The following is a 20,013-nucleotide window of genomic DNA, read 5'->3' as shown; positions in this document are numbered from 1 at the left end:
TTTTTCTTTGACCCACCAAATTTTTATGGATTCAGTTACTTCATTTGCCATTAATTGTAAATGTTTTCCTCTAGAGCCCTGTATTGAATGTGTTTATGGCATTTGATCAATAAAGAATGTTTAAAATTTCTTCTTTTCTTAACTTGTTGAAGTTAATATGATAACACATAGACAATGTTTGTAAAAGGACCATGCACAACTGAAAGTTCTATTTCTATACAATAATCTACATAGATCTATCATATTTAACTTTTCTAAGATTCTATTTCAATTATATCTTTTTTGTTTCTTTTTTAATAGAGTTAAATGGCATTAAAAGGAATGTCCTCAGCTACTATTTTTAGTTTTACTTTCTATATCTTGCTAAATCTGGATTAGCTTTTAAGATGCTGTGCCATGTGGTTTGAATGTGTTAAAATATTGACATTAATTCATTGTCTATATAGTACTTTATAGCAAAATATGTTTTCCCCATTTATCTTTTCATCAAATCTATTTTTCCTGTTTCCTTATTTGTAATCACTATTGCCAACCCTGTTTTATTGGGTTACTTGAAGCATAAAAGCCAGCAAAATTATTTTAATTCAGAATTTTTCAATATGTCAATGGATTCTACGCTTTTCTAATCTGGTAATATTTCATCCTGTTAATAGTTATGTTTATTTTGTATTTTGCTCCTTTAATTTTTTAAAAGTTTTATTCATTGATCCCTGGTCCCCTATTAAAAGAAAAGAAGAGTAGTGAGAAAAGAATGTACTTAGCTTGTCCTTTGCTTCATGGCATCTTCTTCTGTAGCATTGCATTTCTTCATTTTTTCTTGACATCAGTTAAAGATTATTTTCACCTTTCATTCTTTTTCTGTCTTCCTTTCTTTCTTTCCTCTTAAACCTCCTAGTCATTGGAGTTTGTTATGCTTTTGCCTAATCCTTCCATTAATCCACCTTCCTTCTTATTTCATCTTCCATGTTTCCTTATGAAGTGAAATGTGTTTCTATACAAAACTGCATGTTTCTTTTAAATAGTTCCAATCAAAATGAGCTTCTAGAATCTCCCACTCTCCCTATAACATCATTGTTTTATATACACAAGTAAATCTGATTACATGGAAAAATGTTTGTCCTTCCTCCTCTTTTCTTCCCTAGTTTATTCCTTTTTCTTTACTTTCTGTTTTTAAAAATAGTAAGAATATAATGAAACTCTGCCCAGGAACTTAGACTTATTTAACTTTTTTCTATTACTTTTTATGGCATTAGAGTTCAGAGTAGGAGGCATGTTATTTTCCTGTTTAAATGAAATGTTTCATCCTTATATAGTCCCTTTTGATTATTCACTTATATTTACCTTGCTGTCTTTATCTCAACTCCTGTATTTGTATTTCAAAGTTTCTAGTCATTTTGGCCTTTTTGTCAGGAAAGCTTGGAAGATCTCTCTTTATTAAAGATCCATTTCCCTACCTACTAGGATTATATTCAGTTTTTCTGTATAAGTTGTTCTTAGCCATTTGTAACTTTTTTTTTTTAATGTATTTCATGCTCACTGCTGCTTTAGAGTAATTTCTGCTAAATCTTATGACTGGATCCTTCGTACCTGAACTTGCTTTCTCATTATTTACACATTTTCTATTTGTCATTTTCTATCTAGGCTAACTTTTTTGAAATTCCTAGTCAAGTTTTCTTTCAGGAAATAACCAGCAGTTTATGAAAAGTGAACAGAACCAAGAAATCATTGTATATTGCAACAACAATATTTTAATGATGACCAACTTTGAAAGACTTAACTGCTTTGATTGTAAGTAACTTGATTTAAGTAAATGACCTGGAAAACTAGTAGCAACAGAAAAAAATATGGCCTCCATATCCAGTTAATGAATAAATACTACAAAATGAATGAAAATGATTTGATGCTTAATAACAAAAAGAACTCTGGAATTTGAAGAGAATATGGAATAGCACATTGTTTTGAAGTAGTTTACAAGAAAAATGAGAATTATGGGAACAGAATTTATGTATTGAACAGCAAAAATAATGAGCAGAATAGAAAAATTGAAATTTGCAACAGCAAACCTTACTAAAGAAACAAAAGAAAATACAAGAAGAGAAACAAAAAGAAGAATATTTTTAAAATATGATCACTATACAAGAAATATATACTGATTTCAAAGATAGGATACATAGAGAATCACAGTTCTCAAAAGAATTTGATATGACAAAAAAATGAACAATATAATGCAGGAAATAATAGAAGAATTCATAGATTTCTTCCAGGAAAAGCAAACAAACAAAAACATGGCAACAAACTCCAAGACATATAGTTGTTAAATTTCACAATTCATTTCAAAATCAAGTTCTATAAGTCATCAGGATGAAGGGTTACAGTACAGTACATCTTCTAAGGGAAATGTAGCAGTAATCCTAAGGTCCCCTGACCTTAGAGTGCTATTGTTCTAATAGTCTGTCTGTCAATGATTCTAAAGTCTTCTGGTCTTAGGATAATCTTCCAAACATTGCAGAGTGTCAGTTGGATAATCTGCTGGTCACTGATAACCAATTTCCTGAGACAATAGTTCAATCTCTGGGCCATAAAATTAGTATATCAATGTCATGAAAAATGGATTTCTCCAATGTCATAGATTTCTCTGTCTTTTTCTAAAAAGTTGTCTACTTGCTCCTGATTCTTTGCTGAATCCTTTTGGAACTTATCCCGTTTCAATTGGCAATACAATTACAATAAACTTTATCCCTTGACTTAGAGATGGATTAAAGCATGCAAATTCTTTTGAGATACCTCATGATACCAGTCTGTGATACCAATCTTTTAGGATCCCCTTCAGTACCTCAACAAGGAGAAAAATCTTTAAACACAAAAGAAAGGACATTTCAATAACACGAACATGTTCTTTGGGGCTTATTATTACAAGCCAGATTTATCTGTCCTGCAAATCTCAGCTAAAAAAAAATGGACATTCAATAACAAAGAAAGGTTTGAAATATTTAGGATAACAAAACCAAAATTGAAGAAAAAAAAAAAAAAAAAAAAAATATATATATATATATATATATATATATATATATATATATATATATATATATATATATATATATATATATATATATATATATGTTTGCTCCTTGGACATTTCAAACAATAAAAATGCAAGAGATGTATATAAATGCAACAAGCCCAGTTTTTAACAGCAATACAATGGAAACAGAAAATCAATAATAGAGTTTTTTCCAGATATACTCAAGGAGAAAGATGAAGGCAGAAATTTGGTTAATAGTGAAGTAGCAGACAGGGCACATTATAGACAAAACCTGGAGACATCCTGCCTACATTTTTGGGGGTATTACCTTATATAATAGGAAGTGCATGAGAAAGAGGGAAGAGAACAGAGCAATGAATGATATGCCAGAGTCAAATTGTAATGCTGGAGAAACTGAGGCAAGGTAGAGATTAGAGAGTTTTTAATATTTTATTAATTGGAGAGTTTGATTGACTGGACAGGATTCTAGTCTCAAAGTATCCAGTGGCGAATGTGAGAATTCCAGGTTTTTATATAGGACTCTTGAAACAAAGGAGGAAGAAAAGAGCAGGAAGTTTCAGGACCATAAATTTGGTTCTAGCAGGATGGGGGGGAGAGTCAGGATGTCTGAATAAACAGAAGCAAAGATGCCAATGACATATTTGAGATAGTCTTATCTTTTGGAAAATTTAGAGGGGGGTAGTGCCATAAATTCTTGACAGAAGGAGTTAAGAGCCAGGAAGTCTGAACTCCCTCCTATCTTGAGTCTCACATTGAGAATTTATAACCTTAGATCAAGTGGTCCTCAATCTTAGAGAACCAGAGGGGGGTTTTGCACAAAGGGGATTGAGGCAGAACAGTTAAGGAAACTGAGACAGAACAATTTAGGGAAACTGAGCCAGAACCAATTAGGGAAACTGAGTCAGGACAATTAAAAGAGAACTGTGGCACAACAAAATCAGAGGCTAGAAATAATGGAAGTACCCTCTGTGGTCTCAGAAAGAGAAGAGGCTGAGGTGGAATGACAAAAAATTGAAAAGGAAAAGAACGGAAGGAGACCTTACTCTAGAGTTGTAAGGGGGTTCCACTAATGAATGCCTTTTATGGGTAAAGGAAAGTGAAGACCCTGAATTGAATGAAGCCTTTAGGGAGTTAGTGCATAAAATATCTACTAGCAGCAGGAAGGAGATGGGGTCGGAGGGACCTGAGTCCTTTCGGATAAATTGGTATCTGAAGGATTCATAGAGCATATACACTAGGAGATTTCTAGACAAATTTAGAAGAAAAAAAATCAACAAGAGAGTATAGATTCAGGGGAAAGGAAGGCGTCCTGCCATGGGGCAGTATCTTCTCTTAACATCTGAAGTAATTGGCATTGTTCTGAGTCTAAGACACAAAGGAAAGGAGGAATCCATGGGATAAACCCTACCAGCAGTGGCAGAAAAATACCTGGAGGGAAGAATATAAAATGGATACTTGGGAGTTTCTATTATTTAAAAAATATAGGAAAAAAAAAAGAGAAAGTTAATTACAGGAATCAAGAAATGGTCTAAAGTAAACAAAATTTTGATGGCTATTAAAGAGTGAGAGAAATCCTTTTTTTAAGAAGTGATTCAAAAAAGAAATTTAAAAAATTAATGACCAAGATTAGTTGAAAGGGAGAAGAGGAAAGAAGAATCTATATGACTAATGGAGGAGGGAGGTAAAAGAGAGGAAGAAACATAAGCAGATAAAAGCTGGAGAAAGGAACTAATAAACAAAATCCTAAAGGCAAAAGTATAGCAAAGGACAAGAAGAAATTAAAGGTAAGGGGACAGTGAGAACAGAGCCACCTTAACAAAAATTAAATATTTGAAGAAATATAGGACAATGTTTATAGCAGAAGAAGGGGAGAGGGAATCATTTTTAAAAATAGATAACAGAAAGGGTAAAATATAAACCTAACTCTTATAAAATGTATTGTGGAATATAGTGTAAATTATTAGTCTAAGCCTAATTTCTACTAAGCTTCTTTCCAGGTTTGCCAATAGCTTTTATCAAATAAAAAAACCTGTCCCTCCTCCCTCATTTCAACTCCCTCTGTCCCAGGTAATTTGTTTTCCACTTTATCAAACACTGGATTATTGAGTTACATTATGGCTTATTCTCTCTTGTCTGGTCTATTCCATTGATTCCATTGATTTCTCTTATATTTTTAAATCAATATCACATCTATAGGTCTAATTTCCAAGATAGACTGAGGTTTGAAAATGCTATTCTCTTTTCATCCTTATTCCCCCCCCCATATCCTTGATATTATAGATCTTGTGTTTTTCCAAATGAATTTTGTTACTATTTTATCAATTTTATTACAGTATTCCCTTAGAAATATGACGAATAGAACATTGAAAGTGTAAATTAGCTTTGGAAATACTGTCATATTTATTATTTGTTATATTTTACTTCATTAGATTACAATTAGGATTAACAACAATCAATGAATATTCCTTCAATTATTTAAGTTCTTTATTTTTTTAAAGAAGACTTAGTAATTGATTTTATATAAGCATACATTGGTATATTATACTTTTTGCAGTTGTTTGAAATAGGATTTCCCTTTTTTATTTTTGCTTCTTTTTTGTTATTATTCATAAAAATGCTGTTAATTTTTCAGGGTTTATTTTGGATCCTGCAACTTTGTTCAAGCTACCAATTATCTCAATAGCTTTGCTAATTTCTTGCAGGTGTTTTTGTTTGTTTGTTTGTTTTTAATTTATGTATGTTTATAGTCCCACAGGAAGGAAATGCAACTACATTTCATCAGTGAAAATACAAAGAAAAGTTTGTGTGCCTGACTGATTTGATTAATTAAATGTGAAAAGTAAAGCACATAAGTGAATTTTTTTCATTTTATTTTTATTCTCAGTTCCAAATTTTCTCCCTCCTTCTACTTCTACAATACCCATTCATTTCATTTGTGTGTGCACATATACACACAATTTATGTGTGTATGTAAATATAATTATGCAAAACATTTTTGCATTAGCCATATTTCAGAAAAATAAAAAATGAAATCATATGCTTCAATCTGCCTTCTGAGTCCATCAACTCACTATCTACAGGTGGAGGACATTTTTCATAATGATTCCTTTGTAACTGTGGTAGATGATTGTATTGATTAGAATTACTAAGTCTTTCACAGATGATTATCTTTACAATATTGCTGTTACTGTGCACATTGTTCTCCTGGTTCCACTAGCTTCATTTTAAATCAATTGATATATGTTTTCCCACGCTTTTCTGCAGCCATTTCTTTTTTTTTTAAAGCATTTTATTTTTCAAATACACATAAAGATAGTTTTCAACATTTATTTTTGTAAGACTTTGTGGTCTAAATTTTTCTCTCCCTCCCTTGCTACTCCCCTCCCCAAGACAACAAGCAATCTGATATAGGTTAAATGTGTACAATTTTTAAAAACATTTTCATATTTGTCATTTTGTGCAAGAAAAATCAGCCTAAAAGAAAAAAAAAAGCACAAGAAAGAAAATTTTTTAAAAGGTGAAAATATTATGCTTTAATCGAAATTCAGTGTCCATAGTTCTTTCTCTAGATGCGATTGGCATTTTTAATCTCAAATCTCTTGAAATTTCTTATAATTTTCATAACATCTTATTTCATCACATTCACATCATAACTTGTTTGGTCATTCTCCAACTGATAGGCATCCTTTCAGTTTCCATCTTTTTGCTACAGCAAAAAGAGCATCTATGCATGTACAAAAATTTGTACATGAATCTTTTTTCCTTTTTCTGTGATGTCCTTGGTGTAAAGATCTAGCAATGGTTTTGCTGTGTCAAAGGATACACAGTTCCAAATCACTCTCTAAAATGGCTAAACTAGTTCACAGCTCCACCAACAGTATATTTGTGTACCTACTTTGTCATTTCTCCTCTAACACTTATCATTTTCCTTTTTTATCATCTTAGCCATTATCTATGTGGGGATAAAGCAAAGTTGATTTAATGTGCATTTCTGAATCATAATAATTTAGAGCTTTTTATGCTACTGAAAGCTCTGATTTCTTCCTCTGAAAACTTTCTTTGCATATTTGTTAACCTTTTATCAATGAATAGTTGCTCTTATTCTTATAAATTTGGTTCAGTTTCTTTTAGGTTTGAAAAATGAAATCAATATTATAGAAACTTGGTATATTTTTTTCTAATTTCTTGCTTTTCTTCTAATTTTGGCCGCATTAGTTTATGTAAAAGTTTTGATTCCAAATAATAAAAATTATCCATCTTACCTCAAATGAACCTTTTTCTCTCATTTTTTGCCATAAATTCTTCCCCTATCCATAGATTAAATGGGCAATTTTTCCATGTTCCACTAATTTCTGTATAACACTTTATGTTTAAATCATGTTTGCACTTAATCTTTTTTTTCCCCCTGAGGTAACTGGGGTTAAGTGACTTGCCCGGGATCACACAACTAGTTTGGACTTTATCTTAGTAAATAGTTTGAGATGTTGGTCTATACATTGTTTCTGCCAAGTTGCTTCCCAGTTTTCCCAGAAATTTTTGTCAAATAGTGTCAATTACTTGTTCTTGTCCCAATTACTGGGATCTTTGGTTTAATCAAACACTAATTTAATGTATTCATTGCTTCTGTATATTATGTAACTAATAATCTTTTCCGTTGCTCGACTACTTCATGATAATATTTTGTAAATTTATCACTGTAAAAATTTGAGATATGGTACTGATGAGGTTTTCAGTAGTTAGATGGACTTTGATTGAGAGAGCCTGAATTATTGTAAACAATCTAGAAACCCAGCTAGTCCCTGAAGCAAGCAGGGAGGAGCACTGATAGGATTATAAATGGATTTTTAAAATTTTGATTAGCCATTTTGTTTAAGTACACTTTATTATATCTCTCTCTGCTTCACCCCAGGTAGAGATCTCTGTTAAAATATCTCTCCTCTTTTTAATTGCTAAGAACCCCTTTCCTTACTAAAATTCTCTTGGATTCCCATACCTCATCAAAAAGTAATTCTTTGGTTGTTTGATATGGTATTGAGTTGGAGGGGATGTGGGAAAACTGGGACACTAATACATTGTTGGTGGAGTTGTGAAAGAATCCGGCCATTGTGGAGAGCAATCTGGAACTATGCAGTTATCAAACTGTGCATACCCTTTGATCCAGCAGTGCTACTACTGGGCTTATATCCCAAAGAAATACTGAGGAGGGGAAAGAGACCTGTGTGTGCCAAAATGTTTGTAGCAGCTCTTTTCTTAGTGGCTAGAAACTGGAAGATGAATGGATGTCCATCAATTGGAGAATGGTTGGGTAAATTATGGTATATGAAGGTTATGGAATATTATTGCTCTGTAAGAAATGACCAGCAGGATGAATTCAGAAAGGCTTGGAGAGATTTGCATGAACTGATGCTGAGTGAAATGAGCAGAACCAGAAGATCACTATAAACTTCAACAACAATACTGCATGAAGATGTATTCTGATGGAAGTGGATATCTTCAACATAAAGAAGATCCAACTCACTTCCAGCTGATCAATGATGGACAGAAACAACTACACCCAGAGAAGGAACACTGGGAAGTGAATGTAAATTGTTAGCACTACTGTCTATCTACCCAGGTTATTTATACCTTCGGAATCCAATACTTAACGTGCAACAAGAAAATTGGATTTACAGACATATATTGTATCTAGGTTATACTATAACACATGTAAAATGTATGGGGATTGCCTGTCATCTAGGGGAGGGAGCAAAGGGAGAGAGGGGAAAATTTGGAAAAATGAATACAAGGCATAATGTTATTAAAAAATTACTCATGCATATATACTGTCAAAAATTTATAATTATAAAATTAATAAAATTTTAAAAATGAATTTAATATGGTATTGAATAAGTAAATTAATTTAGGTAATATTATCATTTTTCATTGTACTGGCTCTGCCTATCCATGAGCAATTAATATTTTTCCAATTGTTTAGTTCTGCCTCTATCTGTGTTGTTATTAAAAGAACTTAGCAGGATCAGGGAGTAAGCCTAGGACAAGAAGCTGCTATCTACTGCTTTCCTAGTTGCAAGCTAGTCCAGGAGTAGTGCTAGAACCAATGCTCTTTTAGAATCCTTTATTAGATTCTCACAAGAATTGGGTGTCCTCCAGGTCACTCAAAATACAGAATTAGGAGCAAGCTTTATATTGTTAATTCAGTTCCTTACCCCTTCCTTCAAGGTTTGGATTGGTCATATTTACAGTCAGAGTAAGTTACAATTAGTTGGCTTTACAATCCACATTACAAATAGGTTAGATTTACAATCAGAGTTACAATTGGTTTGATTTACAATTCTCTTTATTTGCCCATTCCTTATGTTAAAAGGCTTGTGTCCTATCACTGACTCTAAAACGTTTGGGCCAGTTTAAACTTTTGACAAAGTTCTCTTTTCAGGAACTTTTATATTTAGCCAATTCCTTGTCTTACATGGTGATTGGTTGAAGATATCTTAAAAAGATACTTTACTTCTCTCTTCAACCTGTTTTGGCAATATCTGTGGAAACCTAACTTTTCATACTCCTCACAGTATGAAGAGTGTTTTATAATTGTATTCATAAAGTTCCTGTGTAGCTCTTACCAGGTAGATTTCCAAGTATTTTACACTGTCCATAATTATTTTAATTGAAATTTTGTTCTGATTTCTTTCTATTGATTTCTGTTGGTAACATGATGCTGATGACTTATGTGGGTTTATTTTGTAACCTGAAACTTTACTAAAGTTGTTAATTATTTTGATTACTTTTTCAGTTGACTGTCTAGAGCTTCCCTAAAGGAAATTTTCAAGGATCCATTAGAATCAGAACCTACAGTACTAAAGAGTGACTGAAAAGAATGACCATTACTTTGTAAATATTTAAAGCTAATGTTTAACAAATAAAATATCTCAATTCCTTTCAATCTCCACCCACATATAGTTATAATAGTGTTTCTATGAGATGGGATGCTGTAAAGGCACAGAAACAGAACTTAATATTTTGGCACAGCAATACCTTTGTTAGTCATTGAAAATCAAGATATAAATATTAGCTGTGTTCATTCATTCACCTTCATGACTTAACCTCTAACTCATAATCCAAGGTGGAGATAAGAATGGTGACAAAAAATCACATGAAGTCTAAAGATTGAAAAGGACAAGCAACTACCATTTTAGATATTCAGAGTTATTAATTTCAAGGTTCAATGAATTTGTCTCTACCTATCAGTCCAATTGCCAGGGCATACTTCTCAATTCAAAGCCTGGGGAGAAAGGAGGTTTGGACAGTGCAATGATACCCAAGTTTTACTCTTCAATAAAGAGCGAAAGTATTCATATCTTATATTCATTCCTCACCCCGTTCCTATGTACAACCCCCTTTTGTAAGGGGAAGGGAGATTGAGATGGGAACACTAAAGTTTAAAAATGGCTTTTAAAAATGGCGGGGGAGGGGTTAAGGGGGGAGAGGAACTAAGGGAGAGGAAGAGTAGTGAAATGGGTGGCAATCTTCACCCTTTCCCTCCTCCCTAAATTGTTGTACCAACTTTTCCCCAGCACGTGGCGCTGTGACAAGTGTTATCTCTGGGGCAGTATTAAAGTATTAATTCGATCTATCACTCTACTACCTCAGGATGCAGAGTAGCATTCGTAGAATTTGCGGATTTTATGACACCTCCTGAATATTACTCTCACTTTTTTTTTTCTGTGTCTGAGATTTAGATTACACTTTTATATGCACGCACGCACACACATACACACATCCTTTCGTGACCTCACTTAACCCCAAACACACGCCCCTGTGCCATTCTTTCAGCTCGACAGCCCCAATCTATTCTTCTGTTAGCATTTGCTCTGCCGTTAGCAAAGTGGATTGGTTTGAAAACGGCAACACCTGGCTGAAAAGGTTGGGAGAGATGCGGTGAAGGGGAGGGGGGAGGGTGCGGAGGGAGGAGAACGGAGGATTGGGGGAGGATCAGAGGGAAACGGAAACCTGGAGTCTGAGCTGGGTGAACAGCGAAGCGGATAGAGCCTGCTGCCGACCTCTGAGAGATGATGTAAAAATTTGCCATCCGATTCTCCCCCCCCCCCCTTTTTTTTTTTTTTTGCAACCTATTCTTTCGTGATTAATCACCAACCATCCAAGCTATTCTCTGCTAACAAGGAAGATCATGATTGAATGAATCCTTCTTTCCACAATAGGTAAGCCAAAATAGGTAGTTGTTCAAAGATAAGCTTGCGCAAATCTGTACAAAACATTCAGTTTGGTAGCTACCATTCTCTGGGCTATGCACTGTATGCATTTTCTTCTCTGGTGAGAAATATGGTGACCAAAACATAAAGGCAATGGGGAAGCCAGTTATATAACATAAGGGAAATCTTGTTTCCTGCGGTTTTCGTAAAGCAACTGAAAACTCCACAAGAGAGGGAGGTCAAAGAAAGGGGCTGTATGGGATGAATTCAAAGAAATCTGATAAGAAATGATTTAAAGATATTTCAGTACAGTTTGGAAAAGGCTAAATCCATAGATAAAAATGAGGGATTGCATGTTGTGTTTTTATTTCATAACCAGAAAAGTGATTTTTAAAACACTGCCTCTTCTTCAGAAGGAGGTGGAGGAAAAAGAGTGTGAGGTGTGTGTGTGTGTGTGTGTGTGTGTGTGTGTGTGTGTGTGTGTGTGTGTGTGTGTGTGTGTGAGAGAGAGAGAGAGAGAGAGAGAGAGAGAGAGAGAGAGAGAGAGAGAGAGAGAGAGAGAGAGAGAATGAGAATGAATATGAGAAGGAATTATTAACTGGTATCATGGTGAAAAAGACAATATGTTGTGTGCTGTTGCTAAACTGTTAAGATTAAACAGCTATGATTCCCATGGAAGCTACAAGAATCAGCCATATATCTAAAAAATCCTTCAGATAAAATTAGTTGTTTGTGCCATTACTAAAAAAAAGTAGGGAGGGCAGAAAGGATGAGGAAGTGAGTGATTTCTGCCTTCTTGCAGATGCTAAGCGTCCTCTTGGATTTACCCTTTACTAAAATTATGTAATTTAATTATTCTATAGCAGCAAGATTGAAAAAGACCACTTAAAATCCATGGAAGACTATGTCAATACAAAGCTGTCTGGAGTTCAAATTCATGGGGAAGGTATCTTCATTTGTGTAGAAATGAAAAGGGACTGGTCATAAATTCAACATTCTTAAATAATCAAAACCCTTTCTATTGTCTTAGAGGTTGATTTCTGTTACTTTAATAGATTGACTATTGCTATCCATAAAAGTAGGATAGATTCCCAGAAAGCATGATATTATATGATGTAATAAAGCATCATATAAATATATAGATCATTTCCTTTTCTATTTTTCTTTTTCTGACTGAAAAGGAAGTGGAAGATTGTACTGCTCAGTAGGGAGCAAATGAGCTATTTAGAAAGGCAGACTCAGTGTTCTCAGGGCTGTGTTAACTAAGCTTTGCCCATTTTGTCTTGAGCTCTGTATCACCATGACGACTGGTGGGGGAGGTGGGGGAGAGAGTGGGGAAACAGCTCCAATTACATGGAAAACACAGAACAAAACTTTCCTAGCATTAGGCAGGAAAAAAGAAAGAAAAGAAAAGAAAAGAAAAGAAAGGAGAAACAGCACAGTGCTCCCTTCTCTTCTTATGTCTTCCTGACACCTAACAATAATACACGAGGTGAAGCTTTGAGTTTGGCTAGCTCCTGCACAGCTTTAAACATTGCCTGTAAGGTTTGATTGATTTGGGGAAGGTGGGGGGAGTCCCTCATCCACTCACTCCCCTCACCCCTGTAGTGTTTCTTGTTTCAGCACCATGGCCAGAGCACAGACAGTTTCTCTGATGTCCACAAGCTAAGTTGATGGAAGGATCTGATTCCTAAAGTCTTTGCTGATCTCTCAATGAAAAAGAAAAAAATGTCAGTTTGAATACAGTGAGGGAATCTGATTGTCATAGTAGCTAGAGAGCTTGCAAATGGTTACTTTTATGCTCAGTTATGCATCAGAATAACTTAAAAATCTAGAGAAATGAAACAGAAAAAAAAGAAAAAGAGAGAGAGAGAGAGAGAGAGAGAGAGAGAGAGAGAGAGAGAGAGAGAGAGAGAGAGAGAGAGAGAGAGAGAGAGAGAGAGAGAGAGAGAAATTAGTTCAATTACGAGGAAAAAATACAAAGATCAGAAGCCTGACCTGACTGCTGGGGAATTTAAAACAAATCCCATCAGCTTGCATACATCTTCAGTTCATTCTATAATCTTTAACTCCTGTCTTGAACTTTTTATGTACAGATGATAGAAAGATACTGTTGCAGCATCTGATTCAGAGGTGGACAGATAAATCGTCATTTGGGGGGCTATGTAATGAGATAGAAAAGGAAAATAATATACATGCCAGTTGATCCTGAAATGATATTAAACCAACCACAAATATGCCAACACCCAGAAGGAGAAAATATATTAGGAAGGGACTAGTTAATAACAATCTCAAGCTATCAACCAGATTAATCTAAGTAAGTTTCCTTAAATTTTTCAGTGCTCTGTGAATTAGAAGAGCAAATGAATAGTTGATTGTTAACATTTATGTTATATTTGAATGTTTCTCTTTCTCCTTCCTTCTCCTGTCCTGTTTTCCCTTGGGATTGGAAGAAATTAAGGAAATATAATGCAGATAGATGGAAGCTCAGTTCCAAATAAAACTCCTCCAGAGGAACATTCAAGTGTTAGGAGGTATAGTTTAGATTTTAATTGCATTTCAAACAGCATTGCTTACAAAGCTATTTTCATACATTAAAGTTCTGAAATTGCTTAGAAACATTGAGGAAGATATAAAAACTTCCTAAGAGTATTCACTTATTGAAAAAACCTTTAGTTTCATGTGCATTATCTCCATGTAAATGATTTTTTATTTTGTTTCTGTGACCTTGTTTTTCAACTGCCTGCGAATGTTGTGATTGCCTATCAATTTATTGTACATGGGGAATATAGGAATCATCAAGTCCAGTTTAAAGCAGTAAGCTTCCAAAAAGTCTGCCCAGGTCTTTTGTTATGATTGCTAGTATTGAAAGAAGTACAATTAAATAGCTTATTCCAGACTCAGACAGGATCACAGACTGTCAAAGTTTTGCATGATTTCATGCATTTCATTTTTAGTGAGTGATGGAAAGGATATGATTAGTTTAGTTATACAAAGGACATGTGAGTCAAAGTATAGGTGAATGTAATAAAAGGAAATGCTTGATTGAGTGTTGTAAGCAATGGAACAAATGCACCACATCCAGTTTTTGGTTTACCTAGTATTCTGAAAGAGAGAGAAGTAGTGCTCACATAATAATATCAAAACATACAGGAAATCAGTGAAATAAGTCCTATTATTTCTTCTTATCCTTTCTAAATTGGCTGATCTTTGGAATGATGTAGATACAGAGAATTTTAATAATAAAGCTTTTGACAGAATTTTTCATATATAAATCTACAGCTGCACAGAACTGCTGATGAAAGATACCAACAATAATAGAGTTGGTAAAAAAAAAAAAAAAAAACTTTTTTTTTTCTTAATGGTATTTTGTTTTTTTCCAAATACATGTAAAGATACTTTTCAACATTCATTTTTGTAAAACTTTGCATTTCAAAATTTTCTTCCTCCTACTTTCATCTCTCCCCTCCTCAAGACAGGAAGCAATATGATATAGGTTAAATATGTGCAATCCTTTTAACCATATTTCCATATTTGTTATGTCATGCAAGATAAATCAGACCAAAAGGGGGAAAGCATGAGAAATTAAAAAACAAGCAAACAAATAAACAAAAATGTTAAAATACTATGCTTCAATCCACATTCAGTCTCCATAGTTCTCTTTCTAGATTTGAGTGGCATTTTCTATCCCAACTCTATTGCAATTGCCTTTGATCACTGCATTGTTGAGAAGAGCCAAATCAGTCACAGTTAATCATCAGATAATCTTGTTTATTAATTACTGAGTATTAATGTTCTCCTGGTTTCATTCATCATCAGTTCAAGTAGGTCTTTCCAGGCTTTTCTGAAATCAGCCTGCTCATCATTTCTTATAGAACAATAATATTCCATTACTTTTATATACAGTAACTTATTAGCCATTCCTTAACTGATGGACATCCATTCAATTTCCATTTCCTTAGTTGGGCAAAACTTTAATACCATCTTAGACCGAATTAAGAATTATCTAAGATCTAGTTCAATGTAGATATTGTGTATATAAGTTTGAAAGTCAATAAATGTTTTGTTGAGTTTGGATTGTAAAAATTATAATAAATAAGGTTTGGGAACATGAAAAAATAAAATGTTTTCATTTGGGTAGAAAATTGAAAATTGAATTTTAAAGTGTATGAGATCATAATAGCAATTACTTCTACAAATGTATGCTGAAGTCACAGAAACCATTGTGTGTGTACATATATGTGTGTGTGTCTCTGTGTGTATCTATATGTATTTATAGATATACATATATATATATAAAATATCTGTACTATCTTGAAACATTAACTCTGAAAACTAAATGGATATTGACTTTGGAATAAAAAGCACTCATTTCAAATACAATTTGATTTTTGTTATCTAGTTGACCTTTGGGCAAATCATTTTATAATCTTAGGTCTCAGTTTTCTTTGTAAAAGCAAGAGATTAATTAGTAATCATAACTATGAATTTATTTTTTATTATAGCTTTTTATTTACAAAATATATGCATGGGTAATTTTTCAGCATTGACAATTGCAAAACATTTTGTTCCAATTTTTCCCCTCCTTTCCCCCACCCCCTCCCCGGATGGCAGGTAGAACAATACATGTTAAATATGTTAAAGTATATGTTAAATACAATATATGTATACATGTCTATACAATAACTGTGAATTTAAATGGGATGAACTCACTCATAAAATGGAAGAGATAGCAGAATGAATAAGAAAGGACATTTCAAAAATATGCTGTTTACAAGAAACACTTGAAGTAGAGATACACACAAAGTAAAAAATAAAGATCTGGAGCAAAATCTATTATGCTTTATTTGAGATGGGGAGAAATAGCAGGACTAACAATCATGATATCAAACAAAGCAAAAGCAAAACTAAGCCTAATTAATAGAGATAAGCAGAGAAATTGCATTTTGCTAAAAGGTATCATATTCAATGAAGTAATATAAATATTAAGTATACATGCAAACTCTGCATACTCTTTGATCCAGCAGTGTCTCTACTAGGCCTATATCCTAAAGAGATCATACAAAAGGGAAAGGATCCACATGTACAAAAATGTTTGTAGCTGCTCTTTTTGTAGTGGTAAGGAACTGGAAACAGAGTAGATACCCATCAGTTGGGGAATGGCTGAATAATTTATGGCATATAAATGTTAAAAATATTATTGTTCTATAAGAAATGATCAGCAGGATTATTTCATAAACTCCTGGAGAGACTTACATGAATTTATGCTCAATGAAATAAGTAGAACCAAGAGAGCATTGTACATGACAACCACAAAATTATGCGATAATCAATTTTGATGGATGTGGCTCTTTTTAACAATGAGATGATTCAGGCCAATTCCAATAAATTTGTGATGGAGAGAGCTGTCTGCATCCAGAAAGAGGACTATTGGAACTGAATGTGGATCACAACATAGTTTTTTCAAATTTTGTTGTTACTTGCTTGGTTCTTATTTTTTCTTCTTTTTGATCCAATTCTTTTTGTGCAGTATGATAAATGAGGAAATATGTATAGAAGAACTGTATATGTTTAACATATATTGGATTACTTGCTCTCTAGGAAAGAGAGGGAGAAGGGGAAGGGAGGGAGAAAAAAATTTTTTGCAATGTTGGAAACTATCTTTGCATATATATATTTTTGTTTTTCTTTTTTTATTAATTTTTATAATTATAACATTTTTTGACAGTACATATTCATAGGTAATTTTTTTTACAACATTATCCGTTGTACTCCCTTCTGTTCCAAGTTTTTTCCCTCCTTCCCTCCACCCCCTCCCCTAGATGGCAGGCATTCCCATACATATTAAATATTTTATTTTGTTGTTGTTGTTGCAAAGGAAGAATTGTATTTGGAAGCTAAAAGTAATCTGGGAAGAAAAACAAAACAAAACAGTGCTCACAGTTTATACTCATTTCCCAGTGTTCCTTTTTTGGATGTAGCTGATTCTGTCCATCATTGATCAATTGGAATTGGATTAGCTCTTCTCTATGTTGAAGATATGCACTTCCAACAGAATACATCCTCATACAGTGTCATTGTTGAAGTGTATAATGATCTTCTGGTTCTGCTCATTTCACTTAGCATCAGTTGATGTAAGTCTCTCCAAGCCTCTCTGTATTATTCCAGTTGATCATTTCTTACAGAACAATAATATTCCATAACATTCATATACCATAATTTACCCAACCATTCTCCAATTGATGGACATCCATTCATTTTCCAGTTTCTAGCCACTACAAAAAATTTGGCACATACAGGTCCCTTTCCCTTCTTTAGTATTTCTTTGGGATATAAGCCCAGTACTAGCACTGCTGGGTCAAAGAATATGCACAGTTTGATAACTTTTTGGGCATAATTCCAGATTGCTCTCCAGAATGGTTGGATTCTTTCACAACTCCACCAACAATGTATTAGTGTCCCACTTTTCCCACATCCCCTCCAACATTCATTATTATTTGTTCCTGTCATCTTAGCCAATCTGACAGGTGTGTAATGATATCTCAGAGTTGTCTTAATTTGCATTTCTCTGATCACTAGTGATTTGGAACACTCTTTCATATGAGTGGGAATAGTTTCAATTTCATCATCTGAAAATTGTCTGTTCATATCCTTTGACCATTTATCAATTGGAGAATGGCTTGATTTCTTATAAATTAAAGTTAATTCTCTGTATATTTTGGAGATGAGGCCTTTATCAGAACCTTTAACTGTAAAAATGTTTTCCCAATTTGTTACTTCCCTTCTAATCTTGTTTGCATTAGTTTTGTTTGTGCAAAAACTTTTTAATTTGGTGAAATCAAAATGTTCTATTTTGTGATCAATAATGGTCTCTAGTTCTCCCTTGGACATAAACTCCTTCTTCCTCCACAAGTCTGAGGGTAGACTATCCCATGTTCCTCCAATTTATGATATCGTTCTTTATGCCTAAATCTTGGACCCATTTTGATCTTATCTTAGTATGTGGTGTTAAATGTGGGTCCATGCCTAGTTTCTGCCATACTAATTTCCAGTTTTCCCAGCAGTTTTTGTCAAATAATGAATTCTTATCCCAAAAGTTGGGATGTTTGGGTTTGTCAAACACTAGATTGCTATTTTTATTCACTATCTTGCCCTGTGAACCTAACCTATTCCACTGATCAACTAGTCTATTTCTTAGCCAATACCAAAGGGTTTTGGTGACTGTTGCTTTATAATATAGTTCTAGATCAGGTACAGCTAGACCACCTTCATTTAATTTTTTTTTCATTACTTCCCTTGAAATTATCGACCTTTTGTTGTTTCATGTGAATTCTGTTGTTATTTTTTCTAGGTAATTAAAATAGTTTCTTGGGAGTCTGATTGATATAGCACTAAATAAACAGATTAGTTTGGGGAGTATTGTCATCTTTATTATATTCGCTCGGCCCATCCAAGAGCCGAGTTAATGTCTTTCCAATTATTTAAATCTGACTTTATTTTTGTGGCAAGTGTTTCATAATTTTGCTCATATAATTCCTGACTTTCCTTTGATAGATATATTCCCAAATATTTTATACTATCAACAGTTATTTTGAATGGAATTTCTCTTTGTATCTCTTGCTGTTGAATTGTGTTGGTAATGTATAAAAATGCTGAGGATTTATGTGGATTTATTTTGTATTCTGCAACTTTGCTAAAATTCTGAATTATTTCTAATAGCTTTTTAGCAGAGTCTTTGGGGTTCTCTAAGTATACTATCATGTCATCTGCAAAGAGTGATAGTTTGATTTCCTCATTTCCTACTCTAATTCCTTGAATCTCTTTCTCGGCTCTTATTGCTGAGGCTAGCGTTTCTAGTACTATATTGAATAGCAATGGTGATAGTGGGCAACCTTGTTTCACTCCTGATCTTACAGGGAAAGGTTCTAGTTTATCGCCATTACATATGATGTTTACTGACGGTTTTAAATATATGCTCCTTATTATTTTAAGGAATAGTCCATTTATTCCTATACTCTCAAGCGTTTTTAGTAAGAATGGATGTTGGATTTTATCAAATGCTTTTTCTGCATCTATTGAGATGATCATATGTTTTTTATTAATTTGATTATTAATATGGTCAATTATACTAATAGTTTTCCTAATATTAAACCAGCCCTGCATTCCTGGTATAAATCCTACTTGATCATAGTGTATTATCCTGGGGATGATTTTCTGAAGTCTTTTTGCTAATATCTTATTTAAGATTTTAGCATCAATATTCATTAAGGAAATTGGTCTATAGTTTTTTTTCTCAGTTTTCAGCCTACTTGGTTTAGGTATCAGTACCATGTCTGTGTCATAAAAAGAATTTGGAGGGACTCCTTCAATCCCTATTTTTTCAAATAGTTTATATAGCATTGGAATTAGTTGTTCTTTAAATGTTTGGTAGAATTCGCATGTGAATCCATCTGGTCCTGGGGATTTTTTCTTAGGGAGTTGGTTAATAGCTTGTTCTATTTCTTTTTCTGAAATGGGACTATTTAAACTACTAACTTCTTCCTCTGTTAATCTGGGCAAGCTATATTTTTGAAGGTATTCTTCCATTTCATTTAAGTTATCGAATTTATTGGCATAAAGTTGAGCAAAGTTGCTCCTAACTATTGTTCTAATTTCCTCTTCATTAGTGGTGAGTTCTCCCTTTTCATTTTCAAGACTAACAATTTGCTTTTTATCTTTCCTTTTTTTAATCAGTTTACTAAGGGTTTGTCTATTTTGTTGGTTTTT

At 33.5% G+C, this 20,013-nt stretch overlaps 1 protein-coding gene across 2 annotated transcripts in view; it reads left to right on the top strand.

Annotated features, from left to right (window-relative positions):
- Positions 1–10,708: 10,708 nt before the first annotated feature.
- KCNJ6 (potassium inwardly rectifying channel subfamily J member 6) overlaps positions 10,709–20,013 on the top strand; it is a 179,743-nt gene continuing 170,438 nt past the window's right edge. The window contains exons 1-2 of one of the 2 annotated variants that reach the window (XM_074300648.1): positions 10,709–10,960; positions 11,201–11,256. The gene's annotated coding sequence lies outside the window, so the exon portion shown is untranslated. Of the gene's footprint in view, positions 10,961–11,028; positions 11,257–20,013 lie in introns of those variants that run through there. The other variant, XM_074300647.1, reaches the window with a different exon arrangement.

This window comes from Sminthopsis crassicaudata, chromosome 3 (genome assembly GCF_048593235.1).
Source record: "Sminthopsis crassicaudata isolate SCR6 chromosome 3, ASM4859323v1, whole genome shotgun sequence".
NCBI classification, from domain to species: Eukaryota; Metazoa; Chordata; class Mammalia; order Dasyuromorphia; family Dasyuridae; genus Sminthopsis; species Sminthopsis crassicaudata.
Note: the sequence above shows the minus strand (reverse complement) of the source record. Positions and strands in the feature narration are given on the sequence as shown.